This window comes from Taeniopygia guttata, chromosome 34 (assembly GCF_048771995.1).
Source record: "Taeniopygia guttata chromosome 34, bTaeGut7.mat, whole genome shotgun sequence".
Lineage (NCBI taxonomy): Eukaryota > Metazoa > Chordata > Aves > Passeriformes > Estrildidae > Taeniopygia > Taeniopygia guttata.
The window spans coordinates 2,307,591-2,335,189 of NC_133059.1; the positions used below are offsets into that span (position 1 = coordinate 2,307,591).

Consider the following 27,599-nt stretch of genomic DNA (forward strand, 5'->3'; position numbering starts at 1 on the left):
CGGAATGGACCCACTTGGGCTGGTACCATGGCGAGGCAGCAACGATCTGGTCCCTGGGCATCCTGCTGCACCAGATGGTCTGTGGGCAGCACCCTTTCAGGAGGGGCCGGAAGATCAGCTGGGACCATCAGCTCTCGCTGCCACAGCGGCTCTCTCCAGGTGGATCCTCATCTCTGGCCACGGGGGAATACCAGTGCTGGGAGACAGCAGCAGCTTGTGAGCATCTCGCTCTGGCAGCCGCTGAGGAGGTGGCACATGTCCTGCTCTCCTGCTCTCCTCCACAACAGGGAATTGATGGGAAAGTTTAGGCACAGCTCTGAGCACAAAAGCAGCATGGCCTGGGCATGGGAAGAGTGGGGCAAAGCAGACAGGAGCCTTCTCTAGCTGACCGGTGGTTTCTGGTTTCTCTGCCCAGAGTGCCAAGATCTTATCAGGTGGTGTTTATCCATGCACTTCTTGGACAGACCTTCATTAGAAGATCTGTTCTGTGATCCTTGGATACAGGATATTCACCTGCCATAGAAAAAGGGAGAGAGCCACATGCACACTTTGCTCCAGGGCCCTGGTAAGTTACAGGTCCACACATGCCCTGGCAATCAGAAGCAAGGAAACCCAGACTTTTTTCCCTGCCTGTATCAATGCACTGGGATTGTTGGGTGGGAACACGCAGCCCTTGTGCTGGAGCTGAGCTGCTCTGCCCAGCACTGGTGGCTGCCATCCGAGCTGGTTTTGCTTGTCCTGCTTCCCTGACAGCTGGGGCCCTGGGCAGAACCCTGACAGCCTGGTCTGACCCCCAGGGAAGGAGAAGGAGTCCTTGGAGAAGCTGTACCAGGTGGGGCTGCTGCTGCTGCTGGAGACAGCGACGACAACATCAAGGATGACACCTCTTCCTCAACCTGGCCACTGGCAGCTGAAGATGATGGACTTGTGGCACCGTCTTCAAAGCCAGGCTCCACAGCGAATTCGCAGATGAGTCCACAGCCGGGGAAATGCTCCCAGATTTGGGCATTGCTCAGACTGGCTGGGAACAAAAGTTTCTCCCTTTGCTGGGGCAGATGCAACTTCAGTCGGCTGCCCAGCTGCTTTTTGGCAGGGCTGGGGGCGTGGGCTGGGGTGGATACAAGATGGGAGTGGGCTCCTGGCCCTGCCAACAGCCCCCAGCACCCAGCATGGCCTGGGCTGAGGCTGGGGCTGGGGCTGGGGCAGCCAGCCCGGCACAGAGAAGCCCCCATGGCGGGAGCAGAGGTGGGACTCCAGAACCTGTGCAGGGGCTGCTTTGCTTTGCAGGCAAGGAAGGGCTTGGGCTGCTCCACTGCCCTTGTTTGCTTTGGGATCACCGTTATTTTGGGGGGCAGTGCAGGAGGGAAGAGAGAAAGTGTGGCCTTCTCTCCCCCATGGGTGGGATTTTCCCTAGCATGTAGGGGTTGGGCCTTCCTCAGACTTCTGACAGAGATAAGAGTTTTTTTCTTGTTTCCCCTTGTCTCTAATCTCTTTTCAACAGTTTGTTGTTTGTTTTTCTAGAGGAAGCGTTCTATGTAAGGTCCAGTCGGGATTGGGAAGTGCCTGGGAGCAGCTGCAGCGTGGATGGGCCGTGCCCTTGGAGAAGGCTGAGGACATCGTTTGGGACCAGCTTTTCTCCCAGCGGAGGATGGCGTGAGGTGAGTCCCCGTCTGCTTGGCATGGTGGGATCAGAGCTTTTGGGAGACAGCAACAAGCACAAGGAGGCTCCTGCTCTGGGCAGCTGCTGAGGGCTGGATGTGCTGTGGCTGGCTGCAGGCTGGGAATGTCCTGCCCTCCTGCTCTGCTCCCAAAGGCAGCAGTGATGGGCAGCTCTGGGCACAGCTCTGGGCACAGCCAGCATGGCCTGGGCTCTGTGGGCAGCTGGGACAAGGGGACAGCAGCCTTCAGCTGACGGGCGCTTTCTGGTTTCTCTCCTTGCAGCCGGGCTCTGCGGGTGCTGAGGCTGCTCTGGGCTCTGCCAGGGCTCTGCTGGGCTCTGCCCCGGGCACAGCTGGGCTGGCTCTGCCCTCACATTGCTCTGACAGCTTTGCATCAGACGAGCCCGTTGGAGCACAGTGCCTGAGCTTTCTGCTTTGGCAGGTGAGTGAGACTCCCCTGCAGGCCAGGAGATTGCAGCTGGGGACACACATCCAATTGGCAAGGACCCAAACTCCCCATAGTCCCAGCTGAACCCCTGGATCTCCGCAGGAACGCCTGGATCTCCACTATTCATTCTTCATTTCTTTTTGGCTGGAAGTGTGCAGTTGCACTTTCTTCCTCCTCTAGAAGTGCCACGAGTGGCCAAAGCTGGCAAGTGAGCCGTGTTCCTGAGGCAGTGCAGTCTGGAGCTGATGGATGGAGAATTGCCCTTCCCACTTCCAAAGCAGAGCAAAAAGCCGTAAGTGGGATTTTTCATCCGTAAGAAACCCCTGACAATTTCAGAGGGAATGTGCAGCTCATTCCCAGAGTGAGAAGGAAGGTCATCTTCTAAAGGATTTGGGGTTTGACAGAGTTGAGATTCCCAGTCCTGCCTGGAGCTGGAAGGGCCCCAATCAATTTCCTATTGCTTCGACCACAATTTAAAATAACAATGTTGGAAGCAAACCCCAAAAACTGTAAAAAAGGCTGTTGAGGTCAGTAAGATGGATCCATGCCATCAGCACATTTACAATGTAAATAACTGAGTTCTCTTTTTAAAAAGATCATTTACCTCTTAATGCAAAGTTACAGAAGTTGTTTCACTAACACTTGGATTTTATTTGTATCTTTTACAATTCATCTAATTGTATTTTTTTTCTTTTTCCTTTTTTTTTCTTTAAGCAGAGGTCCTGGCCCTCTTCCAGCCAAAAGGGAAAGGGCCCCACCAAGCCTTGTTACCCACAGACAACATGGTAAAGCTGAACACTAAAGGACCTTGGGGGCATTATTCTGGAATTAAAAAGTTGCCAGCTCCATGGACAACAGAATTATTGTTCCTAACCTGAATGACATTGAGCAAAAAGAATGAAGAACGGTGTCACTAAAGTACTACTGACGTTTGCCAAAACACCTCCAGAGTTTCACCAAGGGATCAGTCATCAAAATGTTTTGGAAATTTAAAGACCAAGGTAGCCAAAGCACACAGTGTCACTAATTGCTGGGTATGTTCTCAGCTGAAGTTGGGAGGAATGGGGTTCCCTTGGAGGGCCCACCCTGTGGGGTGGCCAGAACTCTGTCAATGGGCTCTGCCTCGTAACGGAGTCAATGAAGGGACAGTTAGAGAAACCTGTGCTGTGGGACACGGGAATACAACGATCAGTGTGACAGGATTCACTCAGATTTCCGCTCAGGAGAAACCAAACCCTGTTACAGTTATAGAGGCTACAGTGTCAGAAGATTTCTGTGCTTTACCTTCACTCCCAATGTCAGTAGAACTTGGGGTGCTGCAGCTGGTCAGTGTCAGTGTCACACCGCTCCCAGCTGCAGGGCCCCCATTTAGGGTCCTTCAGCAACGACCACACGGAAGACTTAGGGCCCAGAGAACATTTTCCACCCAAAGAGTGCCTTGGGTTTCTGAAAGCAAAGGATTCTGGTTCACCCTGTGCCCCATGTGCGCTGCCCCATCCCGTGGAGTTGACATGAATGAGCTGAATGGATTATTAGAAGAGGTAGTAAATGATACTGTTGAAATGCCCATTAGCACAATCTATGAGCTCCAACAAACACAAATGGGGACTCCAGAGAACCGCATGGCCTTGGATTATCTGCTTGCTGGCCAAGGAGGAACCTGGGCTATCAGGGGACGGGGATGTTGCACTGCTAGCAGTGATGGGTTTGAAGGCCAACAGTCAGGAATCACCTTGACAGAAGGAGCAGTAGAAGAGTGGCAGAAAGAAGAAAATTCTTCTTGGTGGGATTGGGTTCGTGGCTGCCAAATTCGAGGCTGCTGTGAAATGCATTGGTGGCAGGGCCTGTCATCATTGCAGTGTGTGCACTTGGTGAGTTGCTGTGACACTTTGTGCTGGGAAGTGGAGTATTGAGACCTTTCTTAAAAGAGACAGTCTCAAGAAAAGAGAGGCATTTGATAAATAACAGAGAATAGCAACTATTTAGGCATGTTTTAAAAGGAACGTGAATAGCTCTGAGTAATGAAGTTAAACTGCACTTAATTGTAGAACAAGAGGAGATGCCTTTATGCCTAATACCTAAATCTAGGCTGTGTTACTGAAAGAATTGTTACAAAGGTTGTAGTTGATTGTAGGTCTCAGGACCGATCAAAGTACCAAGGCCTGAACAGGTTGTGATCAAGGCCTGAACAGGCCCTGAGGCAAAGCTCACCTCTAGATGAATCTTCCAAGCAAATGTTGTATTTGTATCCACTCATTAAGGAAGCACGATTAACAACAGGATCAATGCATGTGTTCCTTGATAAAACACGGATTTATCTTTCTGTATTTAGAAACAGACAAGGCCCCATCTGGCCTTGTTTGGGGGTGAAGGATCAAAGTCAACTCCCTTGGTTCCTCCTTCAGCCCTGGCCAGGCTTTGGGAGAAAGCAGTCAGGAGAATGAAAGCAGATGTTCTCGCAGTGGCAGTGATGCCAGCTTGTTTGTTTAACAGTGTAAAAGCTGGGTCCTCTCACAGCTTTGGGCTTGGAGCCTCATTGCTTGCAGAGGTGGAGGCACCTGCAGGAATTCCCAGTGTCTGGGAGTGGCTCTCCAGTCCTTGGCTTCCCCCAGCTGATGTGTAGCTGTGGATGATGGTAAAGCCTGAGGCTAACTGGTGATGGATCTTTCCTTAATCACTCCAGGCAATCTCTGGTAGCAATGACTGGATGCATTGCTGAGCTTCTTTTGTAATGCTTTGCTAATGATGATGTGCTTTGCTGAGCTTATCCTTTTGTAATTCTTTGCAGCTGTGCATGATATAAATGACACAATTCCTTCAGTTGGTGTCTGTGTCTTTGGTGCTGACCCTGCCCACTGGTGAGACAGGGCCCCCTCCAGCCTAGAGTCTTACCTAGGAAGAGAAAAGCCATCACTCTGTTATAAATTATGACACGGGACCAATTTGTGTCACTTTATAAAGAGACTTTTATTAATTTAGCAAGCAAGCAGTACGGGCAAATGCAGCGCTGGGCGGCCGGGGAGCCTCTGCTCCCCCCAACGGCTCGCCCCGCACCTCCCGGTCTTTCAGTTCTTATACCCCTTCAGTTCCGGACTTTGTTACACTCTCGACGTGCTCTGCATCTGCGCGGCGTGTTGCTAGGGGTCTTTTTTCTGCTGTCTGGTGGCCCTCCTGCCCCACTGTTTCCTGTGACTTACACAATCCCTGAGACTTTTCCTGATGAACAAAAACTATGCTATTGTCTTTCACACGTTAGAATTTTTTTAAGCATTCATTCTTGCTTTACACAGTGTAAATGATGAGCTTTCATCTTTCAGCCGGAATTTGCAACAGCTCCTCAGGCTGACTGACCTCAGGAAGACCATCAGAATCACTAAGTTGTGGTCGGGACATTAAAGCTCATCCCATTCCACCCCCTGCCGTGGGCAGGGACACCTCCCAGTGTCCCAGGCTGCTCCAAGCCCCAGGGTCCAGCCTGGCCTGGGACACTGCCAGGGATCCAGGGGCAGCCACAGGGGCCTGCCCACCCTCACCGGGAAAAACTTCCTCTGATACTCAGCTAACCCTGCCTTCCTTCATCCTGAGGCCATTCCCATTCCAATGGCTCCGTGTCCCTGTGAGGAATCCCTCTGCCTCAGGCCACAAGCGCTTGTACAGAGCACCCCACACCAGAGTTCCAGGGGCTCTGGGGGCACACGAGCACTCCGAGCCCTTGGCCGGGCTTGTCCTCAGCGCCTTCCCCGCGAAGCCCCGGCTCTGTGCCCGGCGCTGTGCCCGGCCAGGACCGGCCCTCCCCAGCCGCACCCGCCGGGCGGCTCGGAGCGCTCCCGGCCCGGGCCCGCGGCGGGAGGGAGGAGGAGGAGGGAAGGAGGGATGGCGGCGGGGCCGCGCCGGGGCGGCGGGGCCGGCACTCACCGAGCAGCGGGATGCGGCCGCTCCCCTCGTCCTCGGACCCCCGGCTGGAGGTGCCGCCCCGGCGCACACCGACACCGCGGGCACGGGGCCGCGTCCGCCTGCCGCTCCCACTGCTGCCGCTCGGCCCGGCCGAGCCCAGCTCCGGCAGCGGCAGCGACAGCGGCAGCGACAGCCACAGCGAGTGCTCCGGCTCCGGCCGCAGCGCCATCGGGTCCTGCCCGCCCGCCGAGGGAGCGGCGGTGCCGGCGGACACCGGCTCCGAGCGGCCCCGAGGGAGCGGCGGTGCCGGCGGACACCGGCTCCGAGCGGCCCCGAGGGAGCGGCGGTGCCGGCGGACACCGGCCCGGAACCGCCCCCGCCCCGCCCGCCGGGGCTGCCCCGGAACCGCTCCCGGGACCGGCCCGCGCCGCCCGTGCGGCGTTTAGAGCTCGTAAGAGCACGGAACCAAGACAAAGGGTGTGGTTATTGCGGTACATCGGTTTCATATGAGGCGTTTATCGGATCACTCCTAAGTCAGAGACGCCCCTGAGCTGGAAGGGACCCCCAGGGACCATCCAGTGCCACCCCTGCCCTGCCCAGACACCAACAGTCCCACCCTGGGCATCCCTGGCAGCGCTCTCCAAAGGCTCCTGTCGCTCTGGCAGCCTCGGGGCCGTGCCCGTGCCCTGGGGAGCCTGGGCAGTGCCAGCACCCTCTGGGGAAGAGCCTTTCCCGATCGCCACCCTAAACCCCTCCAGGCCCAGCTCCAGCTCTTCTCTGGGTCCTGTCCCCGCTCACGGGCAGCAGAGACCGTGGTGAGCTCTGACCTCCGTCTCCTCCAGGCTGAAGAGGCCAAGTGCCACCAGCCGCTCCTGGCGTGGCCCCTCCAGACCCCAGCCCTTTCCATCCAGATGCCATCAGGAATGTTTTCCAGCCCGGCTGTGCTCGGGAGCTGCCAGGAACAGTGCACTGCTTGGAGAGAAGGGTTTGCGATCCAGCTGGCACTTGTCCACCCTGTCCCTAGGTTACAGGGCACCCATCTCAGTTTAAAACATCCTGAGGAATAACATGAGTGACCGGCAAGAAGCGAGGATTGCGTTTTCAGGGCTCCTCCTACATCTCTGCCATACATTAACACCCATTGCCATGAGGTGTTTTCAGTCCCCAGGCAGCCCTCGAGCTGCGGGACCCCAGAGTGACTGGCACAGGCACCAGTAGTGCAATTCTCTTTCTGAGGGCGCTGCAGTGCTGTGAAGCAAAGTAGTGGGTCGGAGTTCTGTGCTGGCTTAAAAGGCACCACTGACATGGCTAACAGAACAAACTCCTTGGAGTATTTCTGGTGTTATGAATATTACTGGGATTACATAGATCCAATTCCAGTAGATGGAAGCAAGCTGAAGGTTAATAAATGTAAGTATTGTGGAGTGGTAGGTGCTAATCTTGCGCAGGGAAAATGTTGCGTACCTTGTCTCCCTGACCTGGTTTTGTTTCCTTGCAATGGAGTCCATGCCAGTGCCTGGTTTGTGTGAATGGGTGTTATCCTTCAGGCTGGATAATTACTAACAAACACTCTGGGCTTTATCTTACCACATTTGAAGCTGTAAGACTGCTGACGCTAATTCTTGTTTACAAGGACAGATTTTTTTGAGTCATTTGCTAAGGGGAAATTTGATGACTTGTGAATCTGCAGTGTGGGGTGTTAGTTACCTGTGTGCTGCTGTCACCAAAGTTCACTGAAAGAGCAGAGGTTCTCATTAAGTTTTGTAAGAATATTTGTAAAAACAACAATTTATTGAACGTATATACCTAAGAACATATCTAACAACAATATTTGAAACGTATTTAAAGAAGACAAAATGAAGCACTAAAACCTATATCCCAAAGGCAACAACAAACTCTAAAACTATGTACAAAAGGGTGCCATCTTTGTGCGGGATCTCCATCAGTCCTGGAAGAAAAGCAGGTGCCATGGTCACTCCAGTCAGGCACAGAGGGCTCTTCCGTGTGTCCCCAGGCTGGCACAGTGGGACCCTGCTGCCAGAGCTGAGGCTGGCTGGGTCTGGGGGCTGGGCCCCAGGCACTGGGATGGGGCTTGTGTGGCCGGAGCAGGGACCACCCAGCCCAGCCCCAGCCTGGCTGCAGGGAACCCACTCGTCCTGTGGGGACCACGTACCTGTCCTGCTGCTGGCATCGGTCTTCATCCCAGGACCATGGCCTCCTCTTCATCTTTTTCATTAGTGTCCATGTCCTCGGTGCACTCTTCCATTTCCACATCCATCTCCTCTTCCACATCCACCTCCATCTCTTCCTCTCCAGTATGTTCTCCATCCACTTCCATCTCCTCCTCCATATCAGTCTGTGTGTCCACCTCCATCTCTTCCTCTCTGCCTGCGACAGCCTGCAGAGGTAGCAAAACCTCAGAGTGGGGTCCCTGTCCCACCCCATCCCCCCAGAACTCCAGCCCACCCGGGCAGCTGGGGGGATCCACCTCCATGGAATGGCACCGTACCTTTCTCAGGACAAAGGTGATCATCCTGCAGGGATGGATGACACAATCCAGGCCTTCGGCAGCTATGGAACCTGATGATGGGGGTATCCGCGGGCAGGAACAAGAAGGGTGGCAGGAGCGGGCAGGAGCAGCGTGCAGGGTGTGCTGACCCCAAGGCCAACAGTTGTGTTGTGCTGCTTGCTGGCTGCTGGCAGTTCCAGGTGGGACATGGATTGTGACGTGACAGTTGAGCTAGAGAGCCTTTGGTTCCATGCTTAGCAACGTTCCCCCAGACCATGGTGCTCAGAGCCCTGTTCCCAAGGATGGGGCATCCACAGCCTGGGCCAGTGCCTCAGCAGCCTCAGTGGGAAAGAGCAGCTTCCTGAGATCCAACCTCAATCAGCCTCCTGCAGCTGAAAGCCATCGCCCCTTGTGCTGTTGCCACAGGCCCTGTTGAACACTCTGAACACTCTGTCCCAGCCTTTCTTGTGGGACCCTTGCAGTCCTGCATCAGGAACTGAGCGATGGAAGCTTTAGGCCCAGGTTTGCCTCTAAATGTACAAAATTAATAACAGTGGAGGGGAAGATGGTGGGACACTGGTTCTGCTCTAACTGGTGAATATTTCCTTTTTTTTTTTTCTTCTTTTCTATCATGCTGATGCAGGTTGAAATGAAGCTTGGCACAATATCCATTTTCTTCTCCATTTGTGAAACATGGAACAAAGTCTGGGCAAGCTGATGATGCAGAGGAAAACCTGCAAATGTACTGGTTATCCTGAGCCTGGAGGATGCAGTTAAAGCCAGCCAAAAGCAATTTCTGGAAAGTCAAGCCTGGTTTACATTTCTTTGAGTTTTGCTATGCCATCTTCACCTGAGTCTTATAAAAAAGCAAACAAAAAACTCAAACAAAAACAGACAAAAACTCAAACAAACAAACCCACACAAACCAATCAAACCAATGGATTAAAAAAACCCAAATAAAACCAAAGGGAATGAGGAGTTAGTATTAGTTGTGAGGATATCTGAGCAGGCAAATGGCTGCTTCCCACCATAAAAAGCCACAGAAAACAGCTGCTCCAAAATATACCCAACAGGAGAACCATAAAAGTGATACATAGCAACTTTGGGGGCAGCTCCCCATTCAGGTGAAGGATGAGCACACAGTGGTACAGCTCCAGCATTCCCCACCCTCCAGGCTGCTCTTTGCTCCTGATGAAAGACCCTTGCAGGACTGTGGCCCCTCTCAGTGCATTATAAATCATTCCCACAGCTCTCAGTTGAGCCACTGGCCTTTCCAGAGCGAGATCCAGGCACAATCCTACTGCCTGCTGAGCCTCTCTGGGAGATCCTGAGCATCTTCCTGCCTAGAGCCACAAAAGAGCTCAGGCTCTCCCTGACTGGGTTTTCAGGGGAGGTTTCCATATCCCTGTGAGATGTGTTCATCCCTCAACACATCTGATTTTATGTACAATGATGTGTTTGGGTTCCTTCCCTACTCCTGTGTGCCAGTGCGAAGTCACCCATGTGAATGGAGGGTATTGTGAGCAGGAAAATGCATTCCTGGGTTGCTTTTTTGCTTCACTGTCACTCAGCTGAACAGGGTCCTTTTCTTAGAGGGACTTACAAGAATGGGTAGGAATTTTGGCTCTGAGAGGAGCAGAAAGCACATTTTCTGCACCACATTCCCAACAGATGCTCTTTCCCTGGCAAAACAGTGACTGTCATTCATGTTCCTGGGAAGACTGTAAAGAGCCATTCAGAGATGACAGGTCCACCTGGCCTTTGGCTTTGTGTACCTCATTTCACATGCCCAGTTTCAAGGGCCATGAAAAGAGGCCACCTTTTGCCCTGGCAGTGCTGATCCCTCCTGCTGATGCCCTCCCTCAGCGTGGGAGGAATGCAGAGCTGGTCTCAGAGAACCACAGGGCTTGAGGGTTCCTGTGTCATTTCCGTGTGTTGGTAACCATGATTGAACCACCTAGTTCTTGTCTCTTATTGATTGAACTCTGGTTGGTTTCTGGAATTGGTGAAGGATGTGGAGCTGCTGGAGCCACTCCAGGGAGACCTTTGAGCTCCTTCCAATGCCTGAAGGTGCTTGAGGAGACCTGGAGAGGGACTTTGGAAAAGGGTCTGGAGGGAGAGAACAAGGGGGAATGGGTTCAGCCTGACAAAGGACAGGTTTAGAAGGAGAGTGGGAAGAAATTCTTTTCTGTGAGATTGGAAAGAGCCTGGAACAGACTGACCAGAGAAGCTGTGGCAGCGCCATTCCTGGAGGTGTTCCAGACCGATTGGACAGGGCTTGGAGCAACCTGGCATAGTGGAAGGCAGGGGGCATGGAATGAGATGGTCATTAGTTCCTTCCTGTTGCAGCATTTTTGAGAGAAAGAGGACATGAGTTATGAGATTTGAGCTACTCCAGTCTAGGCCTCAGATTTGGGCCTTGTGAGGCCTTCACGCCTCTGACGCAGTTAGAAATTCAGAGCTTGGGGCACAGCTAGAAAAAGTATTAAGGTGTGACGGGGACCACTGGGCTGTCTGGGTGTTAATTAGTGTAGGTTTATAGTGTAAGGTTTAGGCCACCTTAAGGAAAAGGTAAACAACGTTAGCTTGCCAATCAGAGTGCCGTTGTTTTTGTGAACTGTGTAGAAGTTTATAGAAACTACCATCTTATCTTGAATAAATGGAGAACGTTTGATTAACCACATTGGTTAAGATCTGCGTTTGTCCTGTCCAGCTTCCCATTTTCTGAGATTCCCTGGCTTTTCATTATACTTTCCTAAACTTCATATTGCAACATATATTCTAATGACATCATTATATGAGCCCTTGTAGCACATGTGCAGTTTCTGCACGAGATGGTCATCTGGGGATGACAGCCTGGCCAGAGAGGGAGAAACGACATTCATTTTTCACAGCGGCTTGTGAGACCTTTTAGGGAGTTGCAAAAATGATGATAACTTGTTAGTATAAATAACCGGCAGGTGGTGTTTTTCTATTCTGATTTTCTGTTCTTCTTAAGGACTGTTTGTAAGAAAGATGTTTTCGTTAATTAGCCAATCAAGTAGAATGTGTCAAACCTGTCTATAAAAGACAGAGCTTTTGTATTAAACTTTTGTCTTCTGCAATTCAGTCTCCTGGGGAGCTTGTGTCACTCTGGGCTTAATGATGACAGTTGTCAGCCTCCTGCCTGTCATTTTGGATGAAGGCTCAGAAGGCTTCCTTGGGCTTCAATTTTTTGACCTCTGTTTCTGCACATGCTCTACAAGATTGTCTGGTCAAATAGCCAGTGGTTAATTAGCCTTTTGCAGTTAGCTTGTTTTGCTAAATTTGCTGATTTCTAGAAAGTGCTTCATTCCCATCCCCGGGTACAATGTAACTACTTCTTTCTGCACAGCTTTTAGCATAGCTCAAGCATTATCTAGTTTCCTTGGCATCTAAAAGAAAAAAGGAGGAGGGGGCAAACAAGTGAGAGTGAGGGGCATTATCTTGTTAGCCAGGTATCAATTATTAGATTAAGTAAGGGGTATTCTTGTCCATAAAGTACGTGTCGGGATTCCATAGGGACAGAGCCAACGTGTGGATTTGGAGCGTTGGGGTTGGTGCCAAAGTCCTGCTCTTGAGAGGGGTGCAGGGACACAGGCAATGTCAGAGGACAATGAGAGACAGGGGACATGAGGCCATAATGGGCCAAGCGTGATCCTGCACAGGATGGCAGCAAAGACACTTCCTCACCGTGACCTTGGCAATCCAGGGCACCCCAGAAAGGGCCGAGGAGTCCTGTGTGTAACCAGGAGGGATGACTGACATCACTGTGGGTCCCAGCCTTCCCCAGTCCCTTGCTGGCCATTCAGTTCACACTGGGGACGCTGGCATGTGTGGAACATGGGGATGGGGTGCACAAAGTTAAAGGGGACCCCAAAGTGGAAGGAGTGGAAGCCAAAATAGCTGGGTGGAGATACCCAAAAAGGAGGTATGATATCCCAAAATGGAGGGAGGACGCCAGAAAATTGGGCCACACCCCAAAAGGACACACAAAGCTGTTCCCTCCCTCCATTACTTACCAACAAGAACTATCTATCAACTCTAAGTTCAGCAAATAATTTCAAGTGTTTTAGCTGAAACTCATTCTGAGCAAACTTTGTAGAAGTGAGCACGGAATCACAGAATGTTCTGTGTTGGAAGGGCTCCACCATGTCCAGTTCTGAAGGGAATGGCTTGCTGGCAGGGTCAGCAACAAAGACACCCACAGCAACTTAAGGAAGAAGTGCCATTTACTGTAGGGCAAAGCAGCAAAGAAGTACAAAAGGATAAGCTAAGCAATGCACCGGATTATTACTACGGAAGATACATCACCAGTTACCCTAATACTTGACCTTTGTCCTGACACACACATCAGCTGGGGATGCCCTGTCACCCCAAAGGATTGGAGAAGCACTCCCAGTAACTGGGAATTCCTATGTGGTTCGCCCACCCTCAGGTGAGGCTGACAACTTTGCTGTGAGAGGGCCCAGATTTTATACTGATGAATAAACAAGGTACCATAACTTCTAGTGCGGGAACATCTGGTTTCATCCTCCCCTTGGCCAGGCCTCAGGGAGGAACCAAGGGAGTTTGCTTTGACCCTATACCTTCAAACAAAGCCAGATAGAGAGAGATCTGATTTTGTGGCCTTGTCTCGCTTCTAAGTGTGGAAAGGTAAACACCTGCTTCACTAATGAGCAGATACATACATCATACTGGTAATGATCATGCATATTTTGTTTATGAGCGATTATAAATATAACGTTTGGTTGGAAGGTTCATCTGGAGGTCAGCTTTGGCCAAGGGCCTGTTGTTCAGGCCTTAGTACTTCACTAGAATTGTCCCTTTACAGGCACTGATCCTGTCCCCTCAGCTGCAATGGCATCTTCAGCTGGTCCCACGGGGATTGCCCAAGCTCTGCTTGTGCTGAGCTCCTTGTGAGTGGAGTCATCAGTCTCTTGGATGAACAGATTCTCTGTCACAGCTGTCCAAAATTTTGCCCTGGGATACCACCAAGGTAACAGGATAGGGGGTCTGCAGCTCTGACATGGAAGCTGTCCTGCTGGGTGGGCTTTGCTGTGAGTCTGAAACACAGCAGCTCTCTGGCCATATGGTGCTGCTGTCAGAGCTGCCTGCTGCCTGCTCAAGGCTCAGGCAGGCACCCGAGCTGCCTCATGCACTGCAAAAACCATCTCAGTGCCCATGGCACCTCCCGAGCCCTCGTCTCAGTGCAGATCCTGCTGGCAGTGTCAGAGCGGTGGCTCCTTGGGATCAGCGCTGCCCGTGCTCTCTGCCCGCCCTGGCCCTGGCAGTGCTGGCCCTGCTCCCATGCACGCACAGGGAATGGGAGCTGCTGCCTGATGGTTTCTGAGCTGCGCCACTGCTGCTGCTGGAGATCCCTTGATGAACACATTAGTGGGACTATGGGCCATATTGGCCTGCCACAGCAAGGTCCTGGACAGGAAGGCAGAAGTGCAGAAGGTCCTGTCAGTCCTATTTCTGTGTATTTCTGGGAACCAGGGAATCTCTCTTGAGCCTGTGAGGCACTGAGTTTGCAAAGTAATGCTTCCCTTGTTGTTGTTGTTGTTGCTTTCCCTTTGGGCTGTATCCGTATTTGAAGCCAGTCGAGCCTCTCTCCAGATGGGCATCTCTGATCATCGCAGTGAAGCAATGGAGGGAGTTCAGGAGGTGGTGATGACCATTTCAGGATGGCTCTCTCCAGTGTGTGGGACTCAGAATAAAAACTCTATCAAACCTCAACTGCATTGGAAGGTTCCCTTCCTTGTCACCCTGTGAATAAACTCTACGTTAACTTTCAGAATTGTTTTTACAAGATGGAAAGTCCCATTTGTGGTGGTTTTGGTATGGTTAGGGATTGGGGAAGGGTCTCCTTCTGATGCCAAAATGATTTTTGCTTTTAGATTTCCTTCATAGTTATGCATGGCTCTGTAGAATATTGTTGTATAATTATCTAGTTCCTAGGTAACTTCAGTACTTTTCCTCCCCTGATAGGCAGAAAGGCAAAACACCTTCCAAAGGTTCCTGCCTCCTCTGGGAACTGAAGTTCAAAGAGGTTCTCAAGACATGGAGAACTACACTTTTCCATAAACTAACTGTAGCCAGTACAGCTAGTGCAGCTAGTCACAAAGAAAGAGGGGCTCCAGAAGAGGTGGAACCAAAGGGGGGAGATTTCCCCTTTACTTGTGCTTCTAATTGGGAATTCCTGTCAATTATGCTAGTTTCCCAAACTTATAAAACCACATTGGCCCTATGTGGGGTGGTCCCATATTTTTCCCTATCTGTCCCTGGAGGCCTCCAGTTAAAGACCAGATTTGATCTTACCTCCTATACTTATATTGTCTGGAAAGTGTGTTGTTTCATTTCTCAATCTTTAGGGCATCCCTTCCTCCACACTGCAGTGCCTTTGGAATACGGCCCCTGGCTGTTGTTTGCACAGCTATGGTGCTGCTACCTGAGGCAGAACGTGCAATTGCATTTCCAGCCAAACTCCACGAGGAGTGGGGCAGCCAGAGCACCCTGTGCAGATACAGGCCTGCAGCTGCGACTTGGCAGGGCTTTGGTTGCTGTCTCCTGTGTGACTGCCCCCTTCCCTGGTGCCCGTGGATAGTAGGTGCAGAGCTCTGCCAGGGGCATGGAACAGGGTGGGGATGTCTGCTGGAAACAGAGTGCAGTGGAAAATGCTGGGAAAATGTTTGCCTGTAAGAAATTGTGCATTCCTTAAGCTTAACGTAACCCCCTGTGCAGTTTCTGCTCACTGGGAAACATGCCTGAAACCTGAGCATGAGGCTGCAAAGGCCACAGAGTCTCTTCTGCTTCTTGTGCAGTGTTGCTGAAACACTTAGTGACCGTGTTTCTCTCATAGCCCAAGCCACGTTCTCCACGTCACCAAGCCGGAGCCTGGTGAGGGGGAGAGCCTGCCAAAACCTCCTGTTGTTTCCTGGCATTTTCTGGGATGGGCCTACCATTCATGCATTGACTTGAGAAGCCAAATGAGCAGAGGGTGTCCATAGACATGGCATTTCTCCTTTTTCTGAGCAGGAAAGATTTTTCTTTTGCTGCATAAGGGAAGCTGAAATTTTCAGACTGCTGAGAGACAGAGCTGCAGGTGGCTCCTGTGTGCCCAAGCAGGCATTTTCATCCCAATGCATTTGTGCATGCATCTTAACGTGTCTGTGTTGAATATGAGATTGTAAATGTTTGTTTCCTTACCTGGGGATTAACTGATGGATTTCCTTTCTTTTCTTCCAATTACCATTGTTTTCAAGAACAGGACTAAAAACTTGATGAGTCTTGTTCTATGGCAACTGTGCTTAAGGGACCAACAAGCACTGCAGAGATGCCGTTCATGTACTAATCCTTGGAATTAGTTAGTATAGCAAAGTCCCCCTTCCGAAAAGGCTGTGCAGCTGGTGTGAATCCTCAGAGAAGGAGATGTGCTTTTGCTGATGTAGTTCCCACTAACTAGGTCAGTCAATGAAATCGGCTGCCAAGGCAAGATTGGCAGGATGTTGGCAAAGTTGTGGCTGCATCAGAGTTTGGGTTTTTTGTTGGTAAAGGAAAGTCATCTCTGGGTCTCTGCCAGGGCAGAAACTGCCACTGCAGAATGGAGGTTAAACAATGGGCTCTGGGAGAGCAGTTACAGATGGGAAAGAAGCAGGTGGAGCCTCGTGTTCCCTTTTTCTCCAGACTAAACACCTGATAGCCACTGTCGGAATCTGTGGGTATTGGTGATTCCGAGATTGTAGAAAGTCTCTGTCTTTCTGCCCCGTTGCCAAAGAAGAAGCCATAATTCGTCTGTGCTGGTTTCAAGGTTGTTTATTTTTGCTTATCTATAACAAGTTCTGCTGCCCTGCCACAGCTCTGTCCTGCAGGGCAGCGTGTGGGGCTCTGCCCTCAGTGGGATGGTACAAACATTATATACCAGAAATTACGTGTACTATATTTACAATAATGTGCCAATATCTGTCATCTACGTTGAACAGTGTGTCCCTAGCCTAAACCAATAGAAAAATGCCAACATCACCAAGAACATGGAGGTAAGGAAGAAGAAGGAGGAAGAACAGGTTCAGGCCCACTTTCCTCCATCTTAGAACTCCTGACCCCCCTGTACAAAGTAAAACCCCCCTGTACAGGTGTTAAAACCCCCCTGTACAATACTAAAAAATTTTACCCTCTAATTTGTGACTACTTTTACTATACCATCTAACCCTCTGTGACTGCTTGTTCCACCTTTAAAGTTGGTAATTCATTCCATGGTTCAAACTCAAAATCACAGCTGTTTTCTGCTGCTTGCCAGGGTCTAAAATGCTTCTGACCAAGGCCTGGAACCTCTAAAAATGTCTGAGGGACATTTTGAGTTCCGACAGGCTGGCAGGGCTCTGTAAAGTCCTCTGGTCCAAGTGTCCTGCAATGAGCAGGGACATCTTTAAAGAGATCAGGTTGCTCAGAGCCCTGTCCCACCTGACCTGGAATGATTGCAGGGATGGGGCACCTACAAGCTCCTGGGTCAACCTGTGCCAGGGTGGCACCATGCACCGAGTAAACAAGGTTTTCCTTAGACCTACTCTGATTAGATCCCCTTTGTGTTTTAAACTATTCACCCACATTCTATTGTAACTGGCCCTGTTAAAAAAGGTGTGCCCCACTTTCTTCAAAGCCACTCTGAAGTCTTGGAAAGCGGCAATAAAGTCTCCCTGGGTCCCATTCCTCACAAAACTGAGTAACTCCACCTCTCTCTGCATTTCCTGAGAGGACAGGTGCTCCGTTTTCTGACTGTCTCTGTTGCCCTGTTTTGGAACTGGGTGGTGTGTTCTGTTTTACCTAACAGCAAAAGAATTGAAGTAGAGCAATGCAGAGTACAGAGCCATGAAATGGTGGCAGAGGAACCCAAGGCTGCCAGTCCTGGCAGAGCAGTTGTCGGAACTCAAAATGTCCCTCAGACATTTTTAGAGGTTCCAGGCCTTGGTCAGAAGCATTTTAGACCCTGGCAAGCAGCAGAAAACAGCTGTGATCTTGAGTTTGAACCATGGAATGAATTACCAACTTTAAAGGTGGAACAAGCAGTCACAGAGGGTTAGATGGTATAGTAAAAGTAGTCACAAATTAGAGGGTAAAATTTTTTAGTGTTGTACAGGGGGGTTTTAACACCTGTACAGGGGGGTTTTACTTTGTACAGGGGGGTCAGGAGTTCTAAGATGGAGGAAAGTGGTCCTTATCTTATTCTTCCTCCTTCTTCTTCCTCACCTCCATGTTCTTGGTGATGTTGGCATTTTTCTATTGGTTTGGAGTAGAAAAGCACATTGTATTGGGGAAAATCTGTAAATATATAATATGAAATATATCATAAAATAAAAGATAAAAGCAGCTTTGGGTGGAGAGAGAGAAGAAGACACCAGTGAGGGTGTCAGGAGTGTGTGTGAGGCTCTGTCTGGGCCACTGAAAAAGAAAATATTTTAGATAATTCACAATAAATTACCTTGAGATTGAACAACAAGAGGCTGTGGAGTTTTAATTTGGAATTAAAGGTTGGAGGAGAGAATTTACCACCACAGAGAACCCCAGAATCGATCCTGGGGTTGTCACCCACAGGGACAAACAGCAGCACCTTCAGGAGGAGCGAGGCCACCCCTGGGGGAACATTGTAAAGGAATATTTTCATTATTAACGAATAAATAGGAAAGCTGAGCTGGTGTCATTTCAATCAGCAGCTGTGGGAGGTTAATTTGAATAAAATAAACGAATTTTTTTCTCTTCTTGCTGTGATTGTAATTAATTAGGAAGGAATTTGATGGTGGCATTGTGATATTGTAAAAGGTGATACATAATAAGAGAATAATAAGAGAATAATAAGAGAATAATAAGAGAATAATAAGAGAATAATAAGAGAATAATAAGAGAATAATAAGAGAAGAATAAGAGAAGAATAACAGAATAATAAGAGAATAATAAGAGAATAATAAGAATAAGAGGCTGTTGCTGCTGTACCTTTGTGACAAATTTCTGACAAGACCTGAAGGGACCCAGAGGTGTGGCAGCCCCAGAAAAATAGAGAAAAACAAGTGGAAAACAAAACCTCTGTGAAATGGCTCAATTTTCTGGCTAAAAACATCTTTTAAATATTTCAAAAAGAAGAAAAAAGCAAATGGTGGAGAAAAACTTTAAATATTTGGGACATATTTTAACTGAAGATTCCTGGTGGATTCACACAGAGAGGGTCTGGGAAACCACAAAAGTAAAATTTCCCAGGATCAAAAAGGAGATAAAATAATTCTGAGGATTAATAGGGAATTACACAATTTGGATTGAAAATTCTCTGTTCCAGACAGAAAATTGCAAGAGTTTTAATCCCACAGAACCTCCAATTTTTGGTGTGGAGAGGAGAAAGTGAATAAAACTTGAGAAAATGAAAAATCAAAATATTGATGCCTCAGCTGTGGCTCTTCCAGACTCAGAAAATAAATTAAAATTGTAGGGGAATGTTAAATAGGGTCATGGCAAAGGAATTCTTGGGGGAAAATGGTCCCGAATCTCCCAAAGCCCCCTAAAATCCCCCAAAATTGCCCCAAATCCCCCCAAAAATCCCCCCAAATCCCCCAAATCCCCCCCAAAAAAACCAACATTACCAAACTCCCCCCAAAATGCCCCAAAATTCTCTCAAAACCTCCCGATGTTCCCCAAAACCCCCAAATCTGCCCCAAACCCCCCAAATTCTCCCCAAATCCCCCCAAGACTCGATAAAACCCCCAAAATTCCCCCAAAAAAGCCCAAACCCTACAAATCCCCCCAAAATCCCCCAAAAATCCCAAAAACCCCAAACCCGCCCCAAAACCCAACAAATCCCCCCAAAATCCCCCCAAAATCCCCCCAAAATCCCCCAAAAAAACCAAACCCAACAAATCCCCCCCAAATCTGCCCCAAATCCCTCCAAAATTCCCCCAAAATCTCTCCTCAGGCCCCAAAAACCCCAAAATTCCCCCAATATCCCCCCAAAATCCCCCCAAAATTTCCCCAACACCAACAAATCCCCAAAAAAAACCCCCAAAAATCCCCCCAAATCCCCCCAAAACCCCAACATTCCCAAAATCCCCCCAAAATGCCCCAAAATTCCCTCAAAACCTCCCGATATCCCCCAAAATCCCCCAAATCTGCCCCAAACCCCCCAAATTCTGCCCAAATCCCCCCAAGACTCAATAAAACCTCCAAAATTCCCCCAAAAAAATCCCAAAAATGACCCAAAATAACCTAAATTCCCCAAACCCCCCCTCCAAATCCCCCAAATTCCCCAAACCCAACAAAGTCCCACCAAATCTACCCAAAAACCCAAAAATCCCCCAAAAAACCCTCAGAAGTGTCGCCAAATCCCCCCTAAAATCCCCCAAATCCCCCCAAAAATCCCCCAAATCCCCCCAAAAATCCCCAACCAAAACCCCAAAAATTCCATTCAGGACACCCCAAAACTCCCCAAAATCCCCCAAATTTCCCCAAATCCCCTCCCAATTCCCCAAAAAATCCCAAAATGCTCCCGAATCTCCCAAAGCCCCCTAAGAACCCCCAAAATTGCCCCAAATCCCCCCAAAAATCCCCCCAAATGCCCCCAAATCCCCAACATTCCCAAAATCCCCCCAAAAAACCCCAAATCCCCCCCCAAAATCCCCAACATTCCCAAAATCCCCCCAAAATGCCCCAAAATTCTCTCAAAACCTCCCGATATCCCCCAAAACCCCCCAAATCTGCCCCAAACCCCCCAAATTCTCCCCAAATCACCCCAAGACTCGATAAAACCCCCAAAATTCCCCAAAAAATCCCCCAAAAAGCCCAACCCCAACAAATCCCCCGAAAATTCCCCAAAAATGCCCAAAAAACCCCAAATTCTCCAAAAATCCCCCCAAGACTCAATAAAACCTCCAAAATTCCCCCAAAAATCCCAAAAAAATCCCAAACCCAACAAATCCCCCCAAAATCCCCCCAAAAATGCCCAAAATGATCCAAAATAACCTAAATCCCCCAAACCCCCCCCAAATCCCCCAAATTCCCCCAAACCCAACAAAGTCCCACCAAATCTACCCAAAAACCCCAAAAAATCCCCCAAAAAACCCTCAGAAGTGTCGCCAAATCCCCCCAAAAATCCCCCCAAAAATCCCCCCAAATCCCCCCAAAAATCTCCCCAAATCCCCCAACCAAAACCCAAAAAATCCAATTCAGGACACCCCAAAACTCCCCAAAATCCCCAAAACTCCCCCAAATCCGCTCCCAATTCCCCAAAAAAACCCCAAAAATCCCAAAATGCTCCCGAATCTCCCAAAGCCCCAAAGAACCCCCAAAACCGCCCCAAATCCCCCCAAAAATCCCCCAAAATCCCCCCAAAATCCCCAACATTCCCAAAATCCCCCCAAAATGCCCCAAAATTCCCTCAAAACCTCCCGATATCCCCCAAACCCCCAAATCTGCCCCAAACCCCCAAATTCTCCCCAAATCCCCCCAAGACTCAATAAAACCCCCAAAATTCCCCCAAAAATCCCCCCAAAAAACCCCAAACCCAAGAAATCCCCCCAAAATCCCCCAAAAAATCCCCAAAAAACCCCAAATTCTCCCCAAATCCCCCCAAGACTCAATAAAACCCCCCAAAATCCCCCAAAAATCCCAAAAATGACCCAAAATAACCTAAATCCCCCCAAACCCCCCCAAAATCCCCCAAATTCCCCCAAACCCACCAAATTCCCACCAAATCCACCCAAAAACCCCAAAATCCCCCAAAAACCCTCAGAAGTGTCCCCAAATCCCCCAAAAATTCCCGAAAATCCCCCAAATCCCCCAACCAAAACCCCAAAAATTCCATTCAGGACACCCCAAAACTCCCCAAAATCCCCCAAACTCCCCCAAATCCGCTCCCAATTCCCCCCCAAACACCAAAAATCCCAAAATGCTCCCGAATTCTCCCCTAAGAACCCCCAAAACCGCCCCAAATCCCCCCAAAAATCCCCCCAAATCCCCCCAAATCCCCAACATTCCCAAAATCCCCCCAAAATGCCCCAAAATTCCCTCAAAACCTCCCGATGTCCCCCAAAACCCCCCAAATCTGCCCCAAACCCCCCAAATTCTCCCCAAATCCCCCCAAGACTCAATAAAACCTCCAAAATTCCCCCAAAAAAACCCCAAAACAAACAAATCCACCCAAAATCCCCCAAAAATCCTAAAAACCCCAAACCCACCCCCAAAACCCAAAAAATTCCCCCAAAATCCCCCAAATCTGCCCCAAATCCCCCAAAATTCCCCCAAAATCTCTCCTCAGCCCCCAAAAACCCCAAATTTTCCCCAATATCCCCCAAAACCCCCAAAATCCCCCCAAAATCCCCCCAAAATTTCCCCAACACCAACAAATCCCCCAAAAAACCCCCAAAATTTCCCCCAAAACCGGATAAATCCCCCCAAAAATAACAAAAACTGCCGCATTTTGGGGGATTTTGGGAGATTTTGGGGGATTTTGGGGCATTTTGGGGGGATTTTGGGGGATTTTGGGGGATTTTGGGGGAGATTTTGGGGGATTTTGGGGGATTTTGGGGGATTTTGGGGGGATTTGGGGGAGATTTTGGGAGATTTTGGGAGATTTTGGGGGATTTTGGGGGATTTTGGGGGATTTTGGGGGGATTTTGGGGGATTTTGGGGGATTTGGGGGATTTTGGGGGAATTTGGGGGATTTTGGGAGAATTTGGGGGATTTGGGGGGATTTGGGGGGATTTGGGGGGATTTTGGGGGATTTGGGGGGATTTTGGGGGATTTTGGGGGGTTTTGGGGGATTTTGGGGGGTTTCAGGTCGGTTCTGGGACTTTTTGGGGATTTTTTGGGAGGTTTTTGGGATGAATTAGGGACGGTTTGGGGATTATTTTGGGGTTTTTCGGGATTATAATGGGATTATTTGGGATTATTTATTTGGGGGATTATTCGGGGATTATTTGGGGATTACTTGGGGGATTATTTAGGGACTATTTTGGGATTATTATGGGATTATTTTGGGATTATTAAGGGATTATTTTGGGATTATTTTGGGATTATTTGGGAATTATTTGGGGATTATTTGGAGATTATTTGGGGATTATTTGGGATTATTTGGGATTATTTGGGGTTTATTTGGGGGGATTATTTGGGGGGATTATTTGGGGATTATTTGGAATTATTTGAGGATTATTTGGGGATTATTTTGGGAATTATTTGGGCATTATTTGGGGATTATTTGGAATTATTTGGGATTATTTAGGGATTATTTGGAATTATTCGGGGATTATTTGGGGGTTATTTGGGGAATATTTGGGATTATTTGGGGTTCCCTTTGGGGTTTTGGGGTTTCCATTTGGGATTTGCGGTCTGGGATTGTTTTTTGGTGACCCCAAATCCTCCCCAAACCCCCCAAAACTCCCCAAATTCCCCCAAAATCCCCCCCAAAATCCTCAAAAATCCCCAAAATCCCCCAAAATCCGCAAAACTCCCCCAAATTCCCCCAAATTCCCCCAAAACCCCCTAAAAATCCCCCCCAAAATTCCCCTAAAAACAGCCCAAAAATTCCCAGAAATTTTCCCAAAAATCCCCCAAAATCTCCTTAAAAATCCCCCCAAAATTCCCCCAAAAACCCTTTTAGCCCCCCAAACCCACCCGAGCCCCAAAACAGCCCCAAAATCCCCCCAAAAAAGCCCAAACCCCCTCAAAATCCCCCCCAAAACTCCCAAAAAATCCCCAAAAATCCCCCCAAATCCCTCAAAAAACCTCTGAGACCCCCAAACCGCCCTGAGCCCCAAAATCCCAAAAAAACACCCAAAAACCCCAAAATTCCGCCCAAAAAAACCTCAAAATCCCCCAAAAACACTCCCAAAAACCGCCCCAAAAGCGCCTCAAAAACAGCCCCAAAATCCAACACCAAAAACCCCAAAATCCCCCAAAATCACCCCTAAAACCCCAAAAATCCCCCTAAAAAAACCCCAAATCCCCCCATAATTTCCCCCAAAATTCCCCCCAAAATTCACCCCCAAATCCCCCAAAATCCCCCCAAAATAACTCCTTTAAATTCCCCCCAAAATCGGCCCCTGAAATCCCAAAAAATCCCCCAAAATGTCCCCAAAACCCCCGAACCCCGAAACAGCCCCAAAATCCCCAAAATTCCCCTCAAAACGCCCCAAAATTCCCACCAAAAACCCCAAATCCCTCAAAATCCTTCCAAAAAATCCCCCAAAATCCTCAAAAATCCCCCGAAAAAAAACCCAAATCCCCCCAAAATTCCCCAAATTCCCCAAAAATCCTAAAAAAATCCCCTTTAAAAAGCCCAAACCCCCCAAAATCCCCCAAATCACCCCCGAAAACCCCCCAAAAATTGCCGCCAAAAATCCCCCAAAATCCTTCCAAAACCCATCCCCAAAATCCTCCAAAAATCCCCCAAATAATTCCCCCCAAATTCCCCCAAAATTCCCCCAAAATCTCCTCAAAAATCCCCCAAATTCCCCCAAAACCCCCTAAAAATTCCCCCCAAAATTCCCCTAAAAACAGCCCAAAAATTCCCACAAATTTCACCCAAATTCCCCAAAATCCTCCAAAATCCCCCAAAAATTCCCGCCAAAAATTACCAAAATCCTCCCAAAAATCTTCTGCAAAATCTCCCCAAAATCCCCCAAAATCCCCCAAATCCGCCCCTAAAAATCCCTCAAATATCCCCAAATCCTCCCCCAAACTCCCCAAAATTCCCCAAATTCCCCCCAAATCCCCCCAAAATCCTCAAAAATCCCCAAAAATCCCCCAAATCCCCCCAAATCCTCAAAACTCCCCCCAAATTTCCCCGAATTCCCCCAAAATCCTCAAAACTCCTCAAAACTCCCCCAAATTCCTCCCAAATCCCCCAAAAATCGCCCCCTAAAAATCCCAAATTTCCCCAAATTTCCCCAAATTCCCCCGAATTCCCCCAAAATCCACAAAAATCCACAAAAATCCCCAAATTCCCCATATTCCTCCCAAATCCCCCAAAAATCGCCCCCTAAAAATCCCAAAATTCCCCCAAAATCCACCCCAAAATCCTCAAAAAACCCCAAATTCCCCCGAATTCCCCAAAATCCTCAAAAATCCCCAAAAATCCTCAAAAATCCCCAAAAATCCCCAAATTTCCCAGAATTCCCAAAAATCCCCCAAAAATCCCCAAAAATCCCCAATTTCCCCCGAATTCCCCAAATTCCTCCCAAATTCCCAAAAAATTGCCCCCAAAAAATCCCCAAATCCCCCCAAATCCCCCCAAAATCCCAAAAATCCCCAAATTCCCCCAAAATCCCCCCAAAATCCCCAAAAATTCCCCAAAATCCCCAAATTCCCCAAATTCCCCCGAATTCCCCCAAAATCCCCAAAAATCCTCAAATTCCCCCGAATTTCCCAAATTCCTCCCAAATCCCCCCAAAATCCTCAAAATCCTCAAAAATCCTCAAAAATCCCCCAAAATCCCCAAATTCCCCCGAATTCCCCAAATTCCTCCCAAATCCCCCCAAAATCGCCCCCTAAAAATCCCAAATTCCCCCAAAATCCTCAAAAATCCCCAAAAATCCTCAAAAATCCCCAAAATCCCCAAATTCCCCCGAATTCTCCCAAATCCTCAAAAATCCCCTAAAAATCGCCCCTAAAAATCCCAAATTTACCCAAAATCCCCCCCAAAATCCTCCAAAATCCCAAAAAATCCCCAAAAAATCCCCAAAAAATCCCCAAATTCCCCCGAATTTCCCAAATTTCTCCCAAATCCCCCAAAAGTCGCCCCCTAAAAATCCCAAATTCCCCAAAATCCCCCAAAATCCCCAAAAATCCTCAAAAATCCCCAAAAATCCCCAAAAATCCAAAAAAAAATCCTCAAAAATCCCCCAAAATCCTCCCCAAAATCCTCAAAAAATCCTCAAAAATTCCACAAAAATTCCCCAAAATTCCCAAAAATCCCCAAATTCCCCCGAATTCTCCAAATTCCCCCTAAATCCTCAAAAATCCTCAAAACTCTCCCAAATTCCCCCAAAATCCCCCCAAAATCCCCAAAAATCCTCAAAATTCCTCAAAAATCCCCAAAAATCTTCAAAAATCCCCAAAAATCCCCAAATTCCCCCGAATTCCCAAAATCCTCCTAAATCCCCCAAAAATCGCCCCCTAAAAATCCCAAAATCCCCCAAAATCCTCAAAAATCCCCCAAAATCCCCCAAAATCCTCAAAAATCCCCCAAAATCCCCCAAAATCCACAAAAATCCACAAAAATCCCCAATTCCCCCGAATTCCTACAAATCCTCAAAAATCCCCTAAAAATCGCCCCCTAAAAATCCCAAATTCACCCAAAATCCCCCAAAATCCCCAAAAATCCTTCAAAAATCCTCAAAAAATCCCCAAAAATCCCCAAAAATCCCCAAATTCCCCCGAATTCCCCCAAAATCCTCAAAAATCCCCCAAAATCCCCAAATTCCCCCAAATTCCCCAAATTCCTCCCAAATCCCCTAAAAATCGCTGCCTAAAAATCCCAAAATCCCCAAAAATCCTCAAAAATCCTCAAAAATCCGCAAAAAATCCCCAAAAATCCCCAAAAATCCCCAAATTCCCCAAAAATCCTCAAAAATCCTCAAAAATTCCCAAATTCCCCCGAATTCTCCCAAATCCTCAAAAATCCCCTAAAAATCCCCCCTAAAAATCCCAAATTCCCCCCAAATCCCCCCAAAATCCTCAAAAATCTTCAAAAATCCCCAAAATCCCCAAAAATCCCCAAAAATCCTCAAAAATCCCCAAAAATCCCCCAAAATCCCCCAAAATCCCCCAAAATCCCCCCCAAAATCCCCCAAAATCCTCAAAAATCCCCTAAAAATCGCCCCCTAAAAATCCCAAATTTCCCCAAAATCCTCAAAAAACCTCAAAAATCCCCAAAAATCCCCAAAAATCCCCCAAAATCCCCAAAAATCCCCAAATTCCCCCGAATTCCCCCAAAATCCCCCAAATTCCTCAAAACTCACCCCAAATTCCCCCGAATTACCCAAATTCCTCCCAAATCCCCCCAAAATCGCCTCCTAAAAATCCCAAATTCCCCCAAAACCCCCCCAAAACCCTCCAAAATCCCCCAAAATCCCCAAAAATCCCCAAATTCCCCCAAATCCCCCAAAATCCCTCAAACACCCCCCAAATTCCCCCGAATTCCCCAAATTCCTCCCAAATCCCCAAAAATCGCCCCCTAAAAATCCCAAATTCCCCCAAAAACCCCCAAAAACCCCTTTAACTCCCCAAACCCACCTGAGCCCCAAAATCCCCCCAAATCCCCCAAAAAACCCAAACCCAACAAATCCCCCCCAAAATCTGCCCCAAATCCCCCCAAAATTCCCCCAAAATCTCTCCTCAGCCCCCCAAAAACCCCAAAATCCCCCCAATATTCCCCAAAACCCCCTAAAATCCCCAAAATCCCCCAAAATCCCCCCAAAATTTCCCCAACACCAACAAATCCCCCAAAAAACCCAAAATTTCCCCCCAAACCCCCCCAAAACCGAATAAATCCCCCCAAAAATCCCAAAAACTGCCGCATTTTGGGGGGATTTTGGGGGATTTTGGGAGATTTTAGGGGATTTTGGGGGATTTTGGGGGAGATTTTGGGGGATTTGGGGGGATTTTGGGGGATTTTGGGGGATTTTGGGGGAGATTTTGGGGGATTTTGGGGGAATTTTGGGGGGATTTGGGGGGATTTGGGGGGAATTTTGTGGGAGATTTTGGGGGATCTGGGGGATTTGGGGGGATTTGGGGGATTTTGGGGGGATTTTGGGGGGATTTTGGGGGATTTTGGGGGTATTTTTGGGAATTTTGGGGGGATTTTGGGGGATTTTGGGGGGATTTTTGGGGGATTTTGGGGGGATTTTGGGGGATTTTGGGGGGATTTTTGGGAATTTTGGGGGGATTTTGGGGGATTTTGGGGGATTTTGGGGGATTTTGGGGGATTTTGGGGGGATTTTGGGGGGATTTTGGGGAGATTTTGGGGGATTTGGGGGGATTTTGGGGATTTAAGGGGGTTTTGGGGGTTTTCAGGTCGGTTCCGGGACATTTTTGGGAT

At 48.8% G+C, this 27,599-nt stretch overlaps 1 protein-coding gene, 1 long non-coding RNA gene and 1 other non-coding gene across 3 annotated transcripts in view; all 3 read left to right on the top strand.

The window, feature by feature from the left end:
* The window catches only part of LOC121468955 (uncharacterized), a 2,238,800-nt gene that overhangs the window by 1,833,800 nt on the left and 377,401 nt on the right, over positions 1-27,599 (top strand). The window lies entirely within an intron of this gene.
* Positions 9-1,123, top strand: LOC116807418 (uncharacterized). Its single transcript, XR_012052530.1, has 3 exons — positions 9-159; positions 416-565; positions 754-1,123. It is a non-coding gene; the product is annotated as an uncharacterized protein (transcript).
* LOC140681342 (uncharacterized) lies at positions 1,124-4,926 on the top strand. The gene is made up of 4 exons (XR_012052527.1): positions 1,124-1,658; positions 1,942-2,100; positions 2,287-2,398; positions 2,824-4,926. It is a non-coding gene; the product is annotated as an uncharacterized lncRNA (long non-coding RNA).